At 39.2% G+C, this 19034-nt stretch overlaps 1 protein-coding gene across 1 annotated transcript in view; it reads right to left on the bottom strand.

The window, feature by feature from the left end:
• The window catches only part of MGAT4C (MGAT4 family member C), a 318570-nt gene extending 302634 nt beyond the window's left edge, over nucleotides 1-15936 (bottom strand). Inside the window, exon 1 of the mRNA XM_033163089.1 lies at nucleotides 15557-15936. The gene's annotated coding sequence lies outside the window, so the exon portion shown is untranslated. The remainder of the gene's footprint in view (nucleotides 1-15556) is intronic.
• Between the last annotated feature and the right edge of the window lie 3098 nt (nucleotides 15937-19034).

Here is a 19034-nt window from a genome sequence, read left to right as displayed (position 1 = left end):
ACATTTTTGTGCTTTCATCCTGATAGTGATGCCTGCTTGCAGCTAAATAAACCACCCTGGGAAAATGGTTGAAGAGCACTGTAAAAAATTCTTACAACAAATAACATAACAAGTATAGGGTGCTTGCTTTGCATTGTCTGCTTCCTCAAAGAGTGGGAAGTTTCAGAAGAGTTTTAAAGCAACGCCTAAGGCTTACATGTTCAAATCCATGTGTTGGTTGTTGTTTTTAAACAAATATGCAGGTAGAAAAGATTGCAAGCAAATGAGCATATGGACAGGTTCTTCAAATCTCCAAAGTAACATAATTCCCAAAGTGACAGGCAATACCCTTCTTGTTCTGATTCAGCTTTTGCTAGCAGCTCCAAAAGAAAAAAAGAATATATATACTGTGTATTTATCCGTTCCTCAGGTCAGAACCAAAAGTGGCAATAGCGCCAGAGTATAGTCCTCCAGTACACCAATGGCTTGCTTTGGGAGTGCAGGACAGACCATGCAGCACACACAACTTTGCCCTCTAAAACTTCACCACCACAACTTCCTTCCTCCCAGTAGTCCTTCACCTCAAGTGCCTCACTCTGCGTAATGGTCAGCGTAGTTACCACCGACTTATGAATTCGATCCCATTGTTCACTCCCAGGTTGCAGAAAAATCCTAAGAAATCATATTAACACTAATGAGAAAGTGCAACGATGTCTCTGTCTGCATGGAGTGCTACTCAGTTCACAGACTTAAGGGACTACATAAGCAACAAAGGGACTAACAAATTTATCGTGGCATATGTTACGCTTATACTGTATTCACTTAAACATAGCTACCCCTCTGGGAAAGATGCTACAAGACTCTTTTTTATATTTGATAGAGAAGACTTTTGTTTTTACACTTTTGCTTCTGCTGCTCACAGGCAACGGTGAGGGAAAGGCAGAGCACAGTCTTGATGCCACGAGGAAGCAGGGATGGATGGATCAAAGTAAACAAGAAATCCAAGCCCTTATGCATTCTGGAGCAATTTATGTGGCATGAGTTGATTATGATCTGTAGAGCAGGGCTCTCCAACCTTTTCTGGTTAAGCTCAGACCTCCATATGTTTTGGGGGCTACAGCGCCTTGGTCATCCCTAACTATTGGCCATGCTGGCAGAGGCTGATGGGAGTTGTAGTCCAATAACAGATAGAGGGAACCATGTTGTAGCAGCAAATGATGAGGTTCTGCCTGCAGTAGCTTTGCTATATTTGAACACTTATGCATCATTTAATTTTATTGTGGGAATACAGAAAGGAAGCTTGAAGACAAGGAGGGGGGAAAAATGATCCCATTTCTTCCAAGGCTATTTCTTTTTCACTTTCCCCAAGAACAGCTGGGTAATCAGCTGCTGGCTAGGGAGTCCTACAGCTCCATTTATTACAGCCCTTTGTCCATCACTAGTGAAAATAAATTGCCATGCTTCACTACTAAGGGTACTTCTGCAGAACAGGGTAGAATAGGGTGGAAAATTTTGAAGTTTCTTCCTATTGGCTCTAAGGTAGGAAGCAATCGGGGAAAAAGAGCACAGATATTCAGCAGTGAGAAGGAAAATGCAGTGCTACACCTTAAAAAGATATTGTTTTCTTAATACGGCAAGATTTCTGCCCTACCCCATTTTACAAATCTTTCCTCCCCCCCCCCAAAAAAAAGCATTCTGCTTAGCATTGCAGATGATAAAATGCTTATAAAATTACAAGAATGCCAACTTTAACTATTCTAAGCGGTAGATTAATCTGCTAATGCTTCTTTAAGTGGGGACCCATTTAAAATAACAAGTGCACTATGAATTGTGAACTGTGCAGCACATGCAGGAAAAATAATAAATATACAGTGGAAATAGAGTGCTGATAGTTTGAATGGAACCTATTTCCTCCCTATAATCTCATTGCCCACTCCCCTGAGCATGAAAATCGGGGGCACCCAAAAATGGGACACACACACACACACAGGGGTATAATACATTTAAATACCGGTACTCATTATACACAAACTCCTTTAAATAATGTTTTTCTCCCTTCACAAATGTTTGGCAATAGACATATCTGAAAAGGCGAAATAAACTGATGTTCCCACCCCACCTGCTGAACTGAGTTGGTGTTTCAGATGCAAAATTAGATTTTTAAAAAAATTTGGGATGCAAATGATAAAATATGCTCATGATTACTAAAGAAGGTGGTTTTCAAAAACAACAGCTTTGTGGCATGTTGATACCATTTGTCATTATTTCCCCTGGTTTTATTCGATTGGCCATTATGTAGATGTGTAATGTATCGGGGCTACTGAGATAACTGTATCTGAAAGCTCAGCATGGCTCTCAGCTTTATATTATTTCATATACCTGTGGCTCAGCAAAGTAATTTCTGCAGAGATTGCTTGAAATAACATACAATGCAATCTCCTATGGCTTTATCTGGAGGGTATTTCCCCCCAGCTTATATAGACCCCATAAAAATGAAGTAAAGTTACCATATTGCCTTTCTTGCTTTGACTTGCTTCTCAGCATGCAGTGCAAAACATCTTCCTTCGCTCTCCAGACTTCATATAAAAGTACAGTAAATACTTTTGTGGTCCCCCCTCCCCACCTCTTTTTTGGTACGTCATGAGGTAACATACAGACCCGACTTGTTTATTAATTCTTATGGCTGTGCACCCATTTGCACTATACATCTAAAGCAGTACCATACCACTTTAAAAATCATGGCTCCCCCAAAAGGCTCCTGGGAACTGTAGTTTCCTAAGGGTGCTGAGAGTTGTTAGAAAACCCCTCTCAGTGCCACAGTTCTCAGTTGCCAAAACAAACTACAGTTCCCAGGATTCTTTAGGGGAAGTGATGACTTTTTAAAGTGGTATGATACTGCGGTAAATGTTGTGACTATAGAAGAGTCAGGATCACAAACACACATACAAAAACATGATTTCTGTGTTTCTGGGATATTTATCCCTTTTATCTAATTTAGGACTTCATGCTAGTGAACACTTCTCTGTCAGCTACAGCATTTGTCAAATTGCTTTAGTTAGAGTTATATCAACCTTAACAATTTACAGAGGCATCTTATTTTTAGATATCCTACATGAAGCCAGCTTCTTGAGTACTGTATTTTGACCTCTTTATATTTGTATGTGGGTGAGTGGATTTGTGTCTCAGTGTGCCTAAAATAGTTTCTCAGGTGTGAGATCCTGTTATTTTCTGTGTTTCCTTAACTTTATTTTTCAGTTTCTAAAAAGACATATAATAATAAGCAATCTCCATATCCCTCCACCACCACCACCACCCAAAACTTTCTATGCACATACAATGTAAGTAATGAATCAAACATTAAGGAAGTTTGCATAATAGTTTAGAGCTGATTATATCAGCAACTTTTCATCTTAACAGATAGTTGCAGAGCAGAGGCAGACTCAAGGCAGTGTGAGAAGTTCTACTGCACTGGGCACTGAGCCTAGGGGATGCTGCGGGGCGTCACAACTATGATGTCATGAATTGAGCAGAACAGAAGGTGAGAGATGGGGGTTGCCAATTTTGGCCTCGCACTGAGAACTGCTGAAATCTGAAAGACCAAAGTTCCCCCCTGCCCAGACTGAGCCATTGGTAGCTGGTGTACTGAATAAGCATGTGCCATCCAGTTTCAAAATCATTTTTGGCCTTTGTGTTCCTTGGTGCTCATAGAGCTCCTGTTATTGACCACATATTTTGTTCTGCAGTTATTCCTCAGGTGCTTAAACTTGCATTCTACTTCACCAAAAATGTTTTACATGTAAAATATATATGAATATGTCTCCTTTGCAGGTAAGTATTTTCTGTCACCTACAATTCAGCGATGTTCTTCAGCAAACATTAACATGCTCATATGGGGAAGGAGGTTTTTTGTTGTTGGTTGTACCTATAAATACTGATAACCTTTGTTCACCTCTACATTTTAATTAAAGAGCCATACTATTTGACAGATTGGAAACACTAAACCCTTTTGAATGTATTGGAATGGCTGGTTCTAATTGTTCTCTTATCAGTTATTTAACTGGCACAGATTTTGATGCATATATAAAGACTGTAAATCGGTGGTGAGATTTCAGTTACTTTATTATTAATTTTATGAATCACCTTCTGCATGGGTCTCAGGACCAATTTAGTTTTAAAATAGGGTTATAATAGTTTTTAAATGGTTTTAAACAGTACCCCCCAACAGCTAATGTGTTTCTAAAAATCAATATAACATGAAAACCTAAAACAGAGAACACTTAATCCCACTGGAAAAGCTTGTTGAAACAAAATTCCAGAAACAATTGAGAAGTGCAAATAGTGGGTGCCTGTTGTATCACAATAAGAATGCTGTTCCACAGAACAAGGACAGCCCTACTCCAAGCTATCATGAAATGGACTTCTGATATTTTAGGGATAAACCCTCCTGCAGAATACAGTGGCCTGCTAGGTATTTACGGGATAAAGTAACTTGGACCTAAGCTGTATCGGGGCTTATACTGAACTTGGTCCAGTATATAAAGTTGTTTTCTATGCAACTAAGATGTCCTTCAATGCCTAATGCCATCAGCTATATTGGGATGAAATAAATATTTTAGGCACCTTTTAGATTTCATGCCTGGTGGCTAGGGCTATCTAGGCAAGCTGCATGGATCCATGTTCAATATTTTATATTAGTCTCTCCATATAAAGTTATTCCACTAACAGCTACAGTCATAAAGAAATGTTTCCCCATATTTTGTATAGCTTTAGTTAGGGAAGGGTAGGCCAGACTAATTTGTGCATTTTTCTTTTAAAGAACCTTACATTGTATGCATTTATTGGTTCTCAAACCTTCTATTTTTATCAAATTTTCCTGTTGACTTTAGTAGCCATTTGAAGAAGAAAAAATCCTAGTCCTTTCATAACTGAGAATGAAACTTTGATCTATCAGATAGTTATTAATGTGGTGTAAGTATAAAAATCCAGACAATTCAATCAAAGAGAAAATTAAACACATAAATTTCCAGAACTGCAAGTTTTCAGAATTTAAAATAACATGGAACTGAGCAAGCAAGGGTGGACTTGAGTCAGCTGTTTCTGAATGATGTGCATTTTTTTGCTCTCCCACAGGTAGTATAAGCACAAGCCAAAGGGTGAAAACCAAATGAATAAGGTTGTGGCACTGAGGTCTGCAGGTCCAAAAAAGATAAGAACTACATAACTGACTCTCTGTCTTAATTGTTTCCAGAAGAGTAGCTGTAGCTGTCTCTTGCAGCAGAAACAAGGAATGTGTCTTGTGGCACATTAATGATGAACAAGCTTTTTTATTGTGGCATATGCTTTCATGAGGGATGCGGGTGGCGCTGTGGGTTAAACCAGAGCCTAGGGCATGTTGATCAGAAGGTTGGCGGTTCGAATCCCCACAACGGGGTGAGCTCCCATTGTTCGGTCCCAGCTCCTGCCCACCTAGCAGTTCGAAAGCACATCAAAGTGCAAGTAGATAAATAGGTACTGCTCCAGCGGGAAGGTAAACGGTGTTTCCGTGTGCTGCTCTGGTTTGCCAGAAGCAGCTTAGTCATGCTGGCCACATGACCCAGAAGCTGTACACCGGCTCCCTCGGCCAATAAAGCGAGATGAGCGCCGCAACCCCAGAGTCATCCGCGACTGGACCTAATGGTCAGGGGTCCCTTTACCTTTACCATTATGCTTTCATGAACTCAAGCCTGTTTCATCAGATGCGTTTTTTCATACTGCCCAACATGAAGTGACACTGTAATATAAAAGGGTGTGCCTTGGCAGAGCCTCTGAAGCTAACAATTTATTGATTTGTTTCTTTGGAAGAATATTTATTCACTGGTAACATAAAAAAGCCATGGCAATGTGCAGTAAAATTAATAAACCACTATAATTTAATAAAATCATTAAAAATGGAACAAATTGTCAATGCTGAATTAAACTGAAGTTTACACACACACACACACTTGGTGAAACAAAAACACTTTCAGCAGGCAACAAAAGGTTTGTGTTCAGTACATACTGTAATTTTTAATAATGGATATGTGGTGTTGCTTTTGAAAAGATTTAAGGTGCATTTGTTGCTAAGACCAACTGCCCAAGTAGCGCCGGACTTCATCGCCTTCTCTCTAAATCTAAACAGAGAAGAATTGATTCTTCTATTGTTTCTCCAACACTCTGCTTCTAGTTTAACATTCCTGTCAGTAATTGCTTTTCAGGATTTGATTCAAACACTGCAGGGTTGACAGTGGCTACAGATCAAGTTGCTACAAGCTCACCTGAGATATCAAAACCTACATCTGAATCAGATCATGAAGCTACATACCCACCTGAGCCATCTAAATCAGCTCTGACAAACCAAGTTTCTAATGGGGAGGATGGGAGCATTTCAGCTGTTCTTTAGTAGCTGGGACTGTGTTGTGCAAGGGCAGTACAGCTCAAGGGTAGAGCATCTACTTCACATGCAGAGGGTCCCAGGATCAATCCCTTGCATCTCCAAGTAGGGATGGGAATGTTCTGCAGCTAAAACCATGGAGAGCTACTGCCAGTCAGTGTAGACCATTGTTGGCCAAACTTGGCCCTCCAGCTGTTTTGGAACTACAACTCCCATCACCCCTAGCTAACACAACCAGGGGTCAGGGATTATGGAAATTGTAGTCCCAAAACAGCTGGAGGGCCAAGTTTGGCCATGCCTGGTGTAGACAATACTGACCTGGAAGAACCAATGGTCTGACACTTGAAGAAAGATAATTACCTCCAGAATAGCATCCCCAATGGCTATAAGACAAGTAAACCAATGTGGAACACTTGAGTTGCAGAACTTACCTAGATCTTTTACTACATGATACTAGATACCAGGCTTTTCAGGAAAGCTAAAGGCAGTACAGTAGTTCTTGGGAGTGGTCCAAATCATTGTAAAATACAGCAATGGAGTTAAAGACAGTTGTCTTACCTCTTGAATCTTCAAGGAGCACAATGTCAGGTATGGGGGGTTGTTTTCACAAACGAAAGAGATACGTTCTTACTTTCTACAGAAATTGGATTCCTGATATGTTGTCTGATAGTAATCATATATTATAGTAGATTAACAGTAAATGGAATCTCATTCAACTTTAGTGAAGGGGTTTTTTTTTGGGGGGGGAACAACCTTGTTTGTATCATTCATTATGTTATGTGCATAATGCCAGCCCCTGTTTATGCTGGTGGAGTGGACCAGAGTGAAGACTTCTGCAACACGGTCAGCTCCAATTGTCCCTCCCCACAGGCCACCACAGATTGGCCAGAATTTGAATCTGGGTTTGGCGGGAACCCAGTAGGCTCCATGGCAGCCGTGGAAGAGGAACAACTTGGGAGAATGAGGGAAATGTTGCATTGGGTCTAAACCACCACCCACCCTTGAACTGAATAAGTGGTCATTCTTGAGATATGTGATTTGTACACTGCACAAATGTGATTCTCCTTACGGAGGAGAATGGCCAGCACAACCTAAACATCTCTGTATTCCCCTCCATTTATGAATCTAGATCTTGAAAGATCTAGGAAGATCCAAGGAAAATAGCTGATTTGCTCACATTTGTTTTGTTTAATGTACTTATGTTTATATGTCAAATGCTGATAGTTAGGCATTGTGCAAGTGCCATGGCCAAAGCACAAAAAAACGCATTATTGTGTGCACTTTAAGTGTTCCACACAGAATCTTGACATTTGTTTAGACTTTGTGTTTTGTGTGTCTGTGGTTAAAATCCTTTCTTCAGTAGCAACATCACCTCAAAAATTGCAGGAGTTATTTTAAAAATGAGCTGTGAAGGAATGCAGTTCTTTCTCAGAACTGACCCCAGCTTCAGTCCTTAGGAAATTGACTTTTATTATTGTTGTGTGAGAATCTGAATGCTGTAATAGTACATTGATATATTGTTTTCCATTGAAGAGTACCATTATATTTAGGGGGATTTTAAATGATGGGAGATAAATTGACCATCTATGCTTGTGAGCTAGCATGGTAGTAGATATTGAACTAGAGAGAACCTCTGCTAAGCCACGAAGCTCACCTTCAGCCAATGAGTATCAATCAGTTTAATCTGTTTCATTGAATTTTGAGTAGAATTAATGGGAAGCGACATGTCCACCATGCTAAGGTTCCTTGAAGAAGAATGGGATAAAAATGTAAGAGATAAATGCATTTAATTAATTATGAGATATATTGAACCAGAATTACACCATGTTCTGTTCTAAAGCATAATCCTGTTATGTATTCTTACTGTGAATTAAACAAAGTAAGAATGAATGAAAAACAAACAAATTTTTGCCCACCACTCATAAGGGGACAGACATAACCATGCACCTTCACATGTTTGGGGACTTCACAAACATACTTTTGGGACCTGGCTGCATGGAGAGAACTGCAGGTGAAAAGATGCAGAGGAGGTTAAGCACACCTTCCTCTCATCTGCTGCTTCTTCCCTGAAAATGCCTTTCCCAATGCTACATAAAATGTAGTTATATGTGTCACCTGATACTGGGCACATATTTTAAATAAGATTTACACATTCTATTACTAGTTCAAGGCTTTCTTCAAAGGCATTTTGTTCCAAAAAGTCCATCTTCCATAACCAGGTCACTGCATGTTGCATCTCCAAATTGCAAAGCACTTAAATCTAGTGACATGACTGCCTTCACTTAGGAGCTTAGCTAGTACTTTCTCTAGTAATTTATTATCAATTGCTGTTTTCATTGCTCCCCTCCCCCCAAAAAAACCACATACATTTTTTGGGCAATCCTTAACGTACCTAAAGGAGACCAAATATCATGTAACTTTATTATGGGGTGTATTTTATCTTATTTATTTATAAAATTTAACTGCAAGCACTCTCCAAGCATTGTACAGATTAAAGAAGAGACAGAACATGATTAAAATCCAATTAAAAACATACATAAAATCATCATTGTTAAAAAGGATATACACCCAAAAAGGTATATTTGAGCAAATGTGTTTAGGATTGCACTGCATGGCTTTTTTCTAATTTTGGGCATACCAGTATACCTTTGGGTGTCCTAGGAAACATATGCTACATATCTCCAGTGATTACCATATTGTTACAGAAAGGTCACTCGAATCCATTTCTTAAGGCCACTGCAGATATTTCTCTTTTGTGCTTGGTTTCATAGTATCTTCTTGACCTTCTTTTAATACCTGTTTTAAGCTTCTAAAATGCAGCACTGAGATGTGTATTTAAGCAGTAATGCTCTCATGTGGAAAATTAAAGGAGCTAGATGTGGTATGTACTGTCTGATAACTGCATCATTCTAAAGAATTTTTGTACCCCTTCCTTATCTGTTGCAGCAGATGTGACAGCAACTGTTGGATCAACCTTAGTCTGTTGTTTATTTACCCAAATGGGTATCATTGGTTTTGGCTTTGCATTTTCCTTTATTCAATTTCAGCAATGTTATCCTGGTCCCCCCCCCCCTCCACACAAGGCTTTCTGAAGCCTTCAGTTATGTTGGTCACTTGTGAATTTCTAGATTAAGATGCCATCTATGAAAACCTGGATGTCTTCTCCCTTGATAGAAGTAATGTTCTTTGAAAAATCTGCAGTATAAATCATAACCAAAATGCGGGCCTTTTAAACACACACATAGACTACTATGTCCTACACAGATAGCACCTTGGGGAGAACTCCAAGGTAACATCAAGTGCGCAAAAACAGTAATAATACTGGATCACAGTGAATTCTCCATATGTTTTCTCTCCAACTCCCAATAGAAGTATCTTCCTTTGTTTGATTAGTGGTGAAGACTAGGGGTGGACAAATCTGTCAGTTTAAAATTTTCTCAGTTTCTTATTTTTCCAATTCCAAATTCAGTTCATTGCATTTCCATATCATTTTTTGAAGTCTCGCAAATGTTTGTTAGTATTTTAGCATCCGTTTCTTTTGACGTGAATTTATTTGCAAGCTATTTTTGCCTAACAATATCCATTCTGAGAGCAACTTTCCTTAATATAATGAATTTTTGTCTGCTATCTCCCCCAGTGTAGGAGTTCCTTTTGCACACAATTGCACTTTTGCAGATGTATTTTGGTTGGAGAACTGCTTTGCAAAATTCAGAGAAGCGTGAATTTTGAATGATTGCTTTGTTTCTGTTTGTATACTGTTTTCAAAAGTGCAGATTAGGTTTGTGTTAACATACAAACTGAGCCAAATTCCTCCTCCTTCTCTTATGAGAACATAAATGTAGTTTAGACCCTATCCCTAAATTTCTACTAATAACCATACACATTCTATTGGCCTGCTGCTCTTTCTATATATATTTTTAAATAATATTTTTTTGAGAACCACAATTATTTACATGTATCAAACAGAAATACCAGTAAACAAATAAAACTCTGGACTGAACAAAAGGCGCAGCAGCTAACAATGGCATGGCAGCAAAAGTTTCATAGCACTCTTTCTTATTCTGCTGTTTCTATTATTATTATTATTAAGCACTGAGAGCCTCTTGCAATTTCTTTTTTAAATGCAAAAGCCATAGTTCTAGATATGTGATGTGAAGCAGCTAGGTTCTATTGCCGCTGTTGTATATTCTGTAGGCAGCTTCCTTAACAACATCTGAGAATAAGCTCCCTCTTGGTTTGTTCTGCCCTCTAGCATATACAATTTATTTTAATGAGACCCAGAGCATGGCAGGTTCTCCATCTTAGCACTGCCACTATTTGCTCAGGCACTATTGCCAATGCAATTATTTCTTGTTTGTTGTTGACTTTTATATCTAGCTCACAAATCACCCTTGTGAGTTGAGGTCACCATTGTAAGCCCTTCATTTTATATGATTACCTTCCATTTCTCCCCCCTCCCTTTTTTGTCTCTCTATCATACAAACAGGGACCACATTGACTCAAGAACCAATAGCCATTTTTTTCAACTTAATAGTCCAGTTATGTGCTGCTTCAGTGTATGCAGTTTGCAGGATCTTCTGTGCCTTTCCTTTTAAGCTTTGACTATTCCATTCTAGCTGCAGAATGAGGCCATGCAACTTAAAAGGTGTGACTTGCTTTGTGATTCCAAATTTGATTGCTGCAACAACTTCTACATCTTCCAGCATTTTTCCAACATTACATCTCTGCAAAGGGAGGAAATGCCCTTCTCTATAACCCTTTTTCTAGCTTTAGATACTAATAGACACTGATATCCAGGTGACAGTTTTCAAGCTAAGGGGACAAGTCATACCCATGGGTGGAAGCAGAGACAGCTAAGATCAGGGTATAGAAGCTGTATGGAGAAAAGAGCCAGTGTGGATTTGAAGAAGGAAGTTACATTTTAGCAACTTGCTGACAAACAACTTTGGGAAAATATTCTCCAGACATGTCTATACATATTGAATTGTAGTGGGATAATTCATTGGCACCAAATGATATGGCAGTTTAATTTATGTCTGCAAATGACTATGCAGTTCAAATGTTGGATGCTATGACAGTTTCACTGATTTCTGCAATGGTCTGTAAGATGCAAGCTGTATTATGTAAGTAACTATTCACAAAGGCAATATATGAAAATTTGTAATTATTTAATATGCATTACAATATGAATTTTATACAAGGTTTTTTTTATTTTGTGTCTGTTCCATCTTGCTGTAGTGCTTCTCCCCTGCCCCCACCAGGTTGTCCATTTTAGGTTTGCTATAGGTCATCCTAATCAACAGCAGATCTAAAACAGATTTGATTTAAGTCTGCTGAGTTCCACCAAAGTCAAGCTCAAACACCATGACTCAATTGCTCCACCCAGTTTTGGATATGGGGTGTGAAGTGGGACAAGGGGCTACTTGATGGTTATTCTGCAAGTGCTGGAATAGTCCTGAGAAAGTGCTTCTGCATTCAAAAGTATCCTTTGTTGAAGGAAGCCTTTTTAAAATAAAAGAGTAAATACTTTTTGGGGTTTCCAATTCATTGCATATCTAGTGACCATTTGGGCTGGAAAGGCTGTAATCTGCTACTTGCAAAACACTTCCATACAGAAGCCTTATAGTATTTGCTATTTTGTATTTTTAATAAATAAAACAAAACAAATAAATAAATAAAACAAAAACAATATTTTATTTTTTAATAAATTAAAAAAAATTCCAGTAGCAGCTTAGAGACCGACTAAGTTTGTTCTGGGTATAAGCTTTCGTGTGCATGCACGAAAGCTTATACCCAGAACAAACTTAGTCGGTCTCTAAGCTGCTACTGGACAATATATATATATACAGATATATTGACTGCATCAGACCAACATGGCTACCTACCTGAATCTTGTATTTTTAAACAAATGATAATAATAAAAGTAATAGTGACTGGTATGGGAAAGCTACTTTGCCTGTTTCATTTTCCCATTAGTCTCCCAAATAGCAGTTGATATTCAACGCTAACTATATTCAAAGTCTTGTGACCTTTTTTCTTAAACAAAACAAAACTCCATTGGTTCTGGAGTATGATCCTGTTGAGTATCACTTATTAAATTTAACACTGGTTTAAATTTTATAAAGGAAATATATCAGTTTATGAAGATATGCATATAATATTACACAGGCTTTCTACAGACAACTGAATTGAAGACACAAAAGTGGCAGTGCATCCTTAAAAATGAATCACTTTTATCATCATATATTTCATTTATGTCTTCCACCTCAATAATTTGTTATGAAGGCAAAACAGTACTGTAGCATCAGAATAAAAATGGAAATATTTCCAAAAGTTTTTAACAAAAATCCCAAGAGTCAATATACAATGAAAATTATTCAATGCCTAAAAGTAAGGAATCCACGCTTTTGATGTTCATAGCCATGAGAATCTTGTTTACTTAATAGTAAATAAATTAAGAGGATAATTATGAAGAGTTTTGATTATAATTTTCAAATCCTTGTTTGGTATAAGCAGCTGGTACCTGATAATGAAATTATTTGCCTACATATTCATATTTAATTATAAGGAACGATAAGAAAAGTCCCTACGATAGCAAAACAGATACATACTACCATGAAAATGTTCTTTCCCTTGAGAAGGAAGGGTTTCAAAGTTTGGAGATTCTAGAGAATAAACCTTGACCCTTCTGCACAAAAGCTACGTGTTTGACCATAACTGAGATATGGCATCTCCCCAAGCATTATTCTCTGTACTTTACAAATAAAATCATACTGTGACAGAAGTGGCACATCTGTGATCTGAAAACCATCACAGATTTCACTTGAGGTTTCATGGAGTCAAGACCAAAAACAAAATAAAAAAAGGTGAAAGATTTATACGATCTGAGGAGAAGCCTTTATATCCTGAATCCAAATAACATCAGTATAAGTAGGAGACAAATCAAACACTCAGTGTTACACCTTTCACACAACTGCACCACCTCAGGACGCAGGTCATATTTGACAGTATCCGCACCTTAACATCTCCTAGGGAATCTTATCCCTGATATGTTCCTTCTGAGTCAGTATTGTCCACTCTGATGGGTACCAAACAACTCTCCAGTGTCTTAGGCAAGGTTTGACACATCATCCGCTCCTTTTAACTGAGAGTGCAAGGGATTGGACCTGATTTTCAAATGCCAGAGCAGGGATACTTTACACTATGAAAACATTTTCAAAGAAAAGTAATCACCTGCTTGTATTTTGGGAAAGTTCAAACCTTTCAGAGTTAGTTGAGTACGGCCATGCTAGTGTAGGAGGCGAGTTGAGGACAACCTGTCAGATTAGATTTTCTTAAATACTCCAAATGCCAAACCTTTAAGAAGTGCCTTATAAATCAATAAGAAGTTCAGTATTTTAAAAATATATATTGTTAAATATTGTTTTAAATAAGACTCACCTCTTACAAAAGATACAAAAGGAAAAGTTGAGTGATGTTTGCTAAAGACAGGGACCTCAAAGGTGGATTAGTCAACCTCATTTTGCCACAATTCCCCCAATCTCAGTGGAAGGGGACATGCTTTGGAAAAGGAGTGGATAAGCTGTGGACCACCAGATGCCAATGTACTACAACTCCCATCATCCTTGACCATTGGCCAAGCAAGTTAACTGGTGCTGATGGGAGCTGGAGTCCAACAATGCTTGTAGGGCCACGGGCTAGCACCCTCACCCCCAATTTAGAAGTTGTAGCACCTGAGTAGAAATCAGTTCCCTTTGTGTCTAGTTCATGTCTCTTTTCCATCTAAAGTCTCTAGTTGTAAAAGAAGTTTCAAAAGCATGATATACCAAAGCCCAGCATATGATCTTCCTTATCATAATTACTTCTGAAATGTTAAATATTCACCAAAGGAAGGTGATTTAAGATGTCCACTGGCTCTTCCATCTTCTCTGTTATTATTCTTACACCTGACAAATGTGATTTGCCATGTCTTTTCCATGAACTGACAATATCAGTTCTATAAACAAATTAGACAGCACAGCTAACATGTGTCAACTTGTAGCTAGTCGATTCATCCCACCAGCGGTGTCAGAAACTCCAGATATGACCTATTTAGTCATATATTTTAAGAGGCATGCCAGCAATGTGTTGGAAGAAAAGGAGCTTTAGTATGATCTGTGAGCATGAAATATCATGCTGAAAAACAGGAAAAGGACATCTGTGCATCATTTCAACTATCAGGTTTCCCTCCCGGGTTCCTTTCCTACATCTCCTTAGAATATATGTGTCTCAGGGCTGACACACACACGCTGAAGCCAGCAATGTTACATCAAGAATAATTTCATGATACACCAATCTCAGCCTGAATGCAATTGCTGTCATTTCCAGCAAGCAGAACCTTGAAACAGTTTGAATGCTGACTTCTCTGCAACACCGTAAAATGATCCCTATTTTTTTTCTTTTTCTTCTTTTATTTTGTAAAAAAAGGGATCTACCCAAAGCACCACATGCTTAGAAGTCTTCTTAAGTCACACAGAACTTTGTTATTACTAATGTTTTACTACTCCTGTAGATTTTTAATTGCATTCATGACCCTGGCTGCATAATAAACTTTTATCGGGATGCTTCTGAAATTAGGAAGGCAAACGCCTGTCACATCTATCACATTTGATGAAATGCATTGATATTAAATCACTTGTAATAACTCAGAACATACTGAACCACTGAAAATAATTCATGTACTTGCGAAACTTTTCCGAGCTTCTCAGCATGAAAGCATTCTACCATTTTGTTCAACCGACCAGTATCAACAGTCATAGATGGGTATCTGCTTCCCCCCAACATGTTTTGTCAGTCTCAGTGCTATGATTCATTGTAGAAAAATTATCAGGGCAGCCAATGTGAACTTATACTAATACAGCTTGCAGGTGTGTGTGTGTGTGTGTGTGTGTGTGTGTGTGTGTGTGTGTGTTTGCTGACATAGCATTTTATGGTAGGGTAGGAGATACAGACCAATAGTAAGCAGTTCAGAGTATTTTACCTGCAACCATGCTGCAATAAAGTGCCATCATCATTCAATCGATAGAGGTTACTTACTTAACATTTGCTTGAACATATTTGGATTGCCAGCCCATTAGATCATTTTCTGATAAACAGCGTAGTTAATGAATGGAGAGAGTAACTACCTACCTTCAGGAAGAACCTGCCCAATAACAATAATCCATCAAGAAAACTGACAATATCCTCTGATCTATTGCCTGCAAAGCAGGGACTTGATGGAGAGTTTCATTCCTTCTGCTCAGTACTCCAGGAGAAAATCAGTGCAATTTGAATATTTCTCAGGCTGTGACACCTCTCCAAGATTCCTGGTTGCGTTCTGTTTCCCAGAGGACGGCAGCCTGGCGCTCCCGTGTGCATACAGCAGTGAAGATAAATAGAAAAAGGCTTGAGATAAATTAGGGATGGCTAAGTTAAAATTGTCTCTGCTCCTGACTCTCTCATCTGCAGTCTGAAAGTCTGTTTTGCTGTGAAAAAGCTAGATGGCAGGCTGCCTCAGCGAGTTCTTCTTAAGCTACAGAGAGCATTTCAATGAAGAAATTTTTTTCCCCATTATCTAAGCTAATGTGACTGAAGCTAAGTCTAGTTTTTAAAAAGTGTCTGCTGGCATGAAATTCATTTTACTGTTGCTTTCTTTCAAGCTACAGGTAAAAAAAAACAACACCATGTTATTGGGCTATATATGTCTATCTAAATAGAGCACTTCAACTTTTCAAGGTACACAAATGGTATCTAGGATCTTTTTACAGCTTTGTTCAATAGCTTAAAAGGTATTCAATTTCCACTTTTGTACCCGAGTGTGTCTTTCATGCTCTTCAGTCTTTTAACCTAAGCTTTCTTTCCCACCACAAAAGCACACTTTACTATGTCTCTACAAATACAATAATCCAGAAATTAGGATAATGACTCATTTTAGAACACTTATTTTGGGGGGCGGGGGCGGGCAGAGGCTTTTTATGCTTTAAAAACAAAAACAAAGGAATCCCAACCACATGTACAAAGAAATAAGTATCTGAAGAAGTGTGCATGCACACGAAAGCTCATACCAAGAACAAACTCAGTTGGTCTCTAAGGTGCTACTGGAAAGAATTTCCTATTTTGTTTTGACTATGGCAGACCAACACGGCTACCCACCTGTAAAAGAAATAAGTGTTATTGAGAATCTGCCATTATTTTTTATATGAAGCATTGATACCTAAAATTGCTCCTGTGGCCTGAGGGGATGGTTGGGTGGAAGTCCAGAGAGCTAACCAGGAACCCAGGCAGCTGGTTGGGAATTTCCAGTCCTGGGGCATGGATGTCCAGATCCAATAGCTCCTCAGGTTCACTGGTGATGCGGAGATTCTCAGGTCCAGTGTCCGGTCCAGGCTGAATCCTGACACACAGATACATATTCCCATTACAGACAGTTGGCTTCCATGAGGTGGAAGCAGTAAATAATGACCGAGGGGGCAGAGCTATTGTATTCAGCCACAATTCCTCCTCATGTGCTAATTCACTTTAAAATAAAGCTTGAAGAGGACTTTAGTGAAGCTATTGCAATGAAATATATGTGCATGCTTAATGTTTAATAAGTCACTTTCCTGTCCTATCTCAGGCTGCATAAACACAATATATTTAAAGTTGTTGTTCAGTCGTTCAGTCGTGTCCAACTCTTCGTGACCCCATAGACCAGAGAACGCCAGGCACCCCTATCCTCCACTGCCTCCCCTAGTTTGGCCAAACTCATACCAGTCACTTCGAGAACACTGTCCAACCATCTCATCCTCTGTCGTCCCCTTCTCCTTGTGCCCTCCATCTTTCCCAACATCAGGGTCTTTTCCAGGGAGTCTTCTCTTCTCATGAGGTGGCCAAAGTACTGGAGCCTCAACTTCAGGATCTGCCCTTCCAGTGAGCACTCAGGGCTGATTTCTTTAAGGATGGGTAAGTTTGATCTTCTTGCAGTCCATGGGACTCTCAAGAGTCTCCTCCAGCACCATAATTCAAAAGCATCAATTCTTCGGTGATCAGTTTTCTTAATAATCCTGCAAACTGTAGTTTACCCCTCATAGGGCTACAGGCGCAGAGGAAGCCTCTTGACGGCCTGGGGTGGCAGGACGGAGGCACCCCCCTGGGCATGCACAGTTTATTTGGGCTGGCGCTGCTGCTCCCGCGGCGACCGAATGAGCCGCCTAGTGAGCGGTGGGCCGTGGGGCTGCCCCGTCCGTAAAGCAGCACGGGCGGGGTGCTGGGCAGCGGGGCTCGGTTTGGGGAGGGGCTGTCAAGTGTCACCCGCCCCCCCTGGAACACGGGGCACCCCACCCCCTATGCCCCTCCATTCCTATGCCACTGCAAGGCTATAATTTCTAGCACCCATACCAATCTACCTGTTTCTAGGATTCTTTGGAAAGATGCTTTATATGTGCTTTAAATGCAGTGCTTTTTTTCTAAAAAAAAATGTTTAGGGGTACTTTCATTTACTCTTAAGAAAATCACCATTTTATAGTACAAATCAAAAAAATAAATACAGCATATGGACAAAAGGCTGCCATCGGGGGTAGCAACGGAACTGACGATTCACTGTGCTAGAGAAGAAACTAAAAATTTTATTTTTATTTACTTTATTCTCCCATTAGATTCACAAAATGTTTAGGGGTATGTTTACCCCTGTGTCCCACCCCAGAAAAAACCACTGTTTAAATGTATGGTTATATGTAGCCTCACCTCTCTGGGTATCCTCCACTCTCAGTCTCTCATTGTCTGACTGTCTCAGCCATCCATGTTTTAGCTGCGTAGTAGCTGGAATAAAAGCCATTGTGCTGTTGAAAGCGTGGTGTTTCAGCCTTGCATTATTCAGGGCTAGTCGCTTGAGGGCCTGCAAGTCATTAGGGCTAAACAAAATGAAGTTCAGTTATGCTCTCTCAACAATACATAATAAAAAATATATGGAATGGCTGAATTAATCTTCACTATGGAAGCAAAGCCTCTCCTTGTGGGGTTTTTTTTCTATCTCTTCACAGGATTTCTATATCACCCATTAGCTGATAATAATAATAATAATAATAATAATAATAATAATAATAATAATAAGTTCTCTGAGCAGCTTACAAACAGTTTTCATGGAACCAACATAACTAATAAGAATAATGACTTCAGTCAAGTCAAGTGGATGTACATTGAACTCTATACATTTTGAATATAAAAATAAATCTGAATAGTCCTTACATTTCAAAGATCAGCTCTGGAAGGTAGATAGGCATCTTCAGTTCTTTACATCATGATGATAAAGGTCAGCAGGGGAAAGTTCGCTCAATTAACATTTCTATTTCCTTCTTATGCCCGAAGGGCTCTCCAACTTCCAACCATCAACAAAGATACAGGGGGCCATCCATGAAGTACTGCTGTTATGTAACATCTGTTCATTTCCCCATAGACCGAACATGCAAAGAAGATAAACAGTAGTGTTATGTATTGAAGTTCTCACCCTAGGCCACTAGGGGTGTTGTGTATATAGTTTCAATCTGCCTACCGTGGCTGCAGTTCTCACTCAGGTCCGCACATGCAAATGAAGGATTGAGATTGCCGCTCACGGATTGGGTAGCCAGAGAGAGAGTTGTTACTGTTGCATGTT

The sequence above is a fragment of the Lacerta agilis genome, chromosome 10, assembly GCF_009819535.1.
Source record: "Lacerta agilis isolate rLacAgi1 chromosome 10, rLacAgi1.pri, whole genome shotgun sequence".
NCBI lineage: Eukaryota > Metazoa > Chordata > Lepidosauria > Squamata > Lacertidae > Lacerta > Lacerta agilis.
This window is presented reverse-complemented; position numbering and strand designations above follow the sequence as displayed.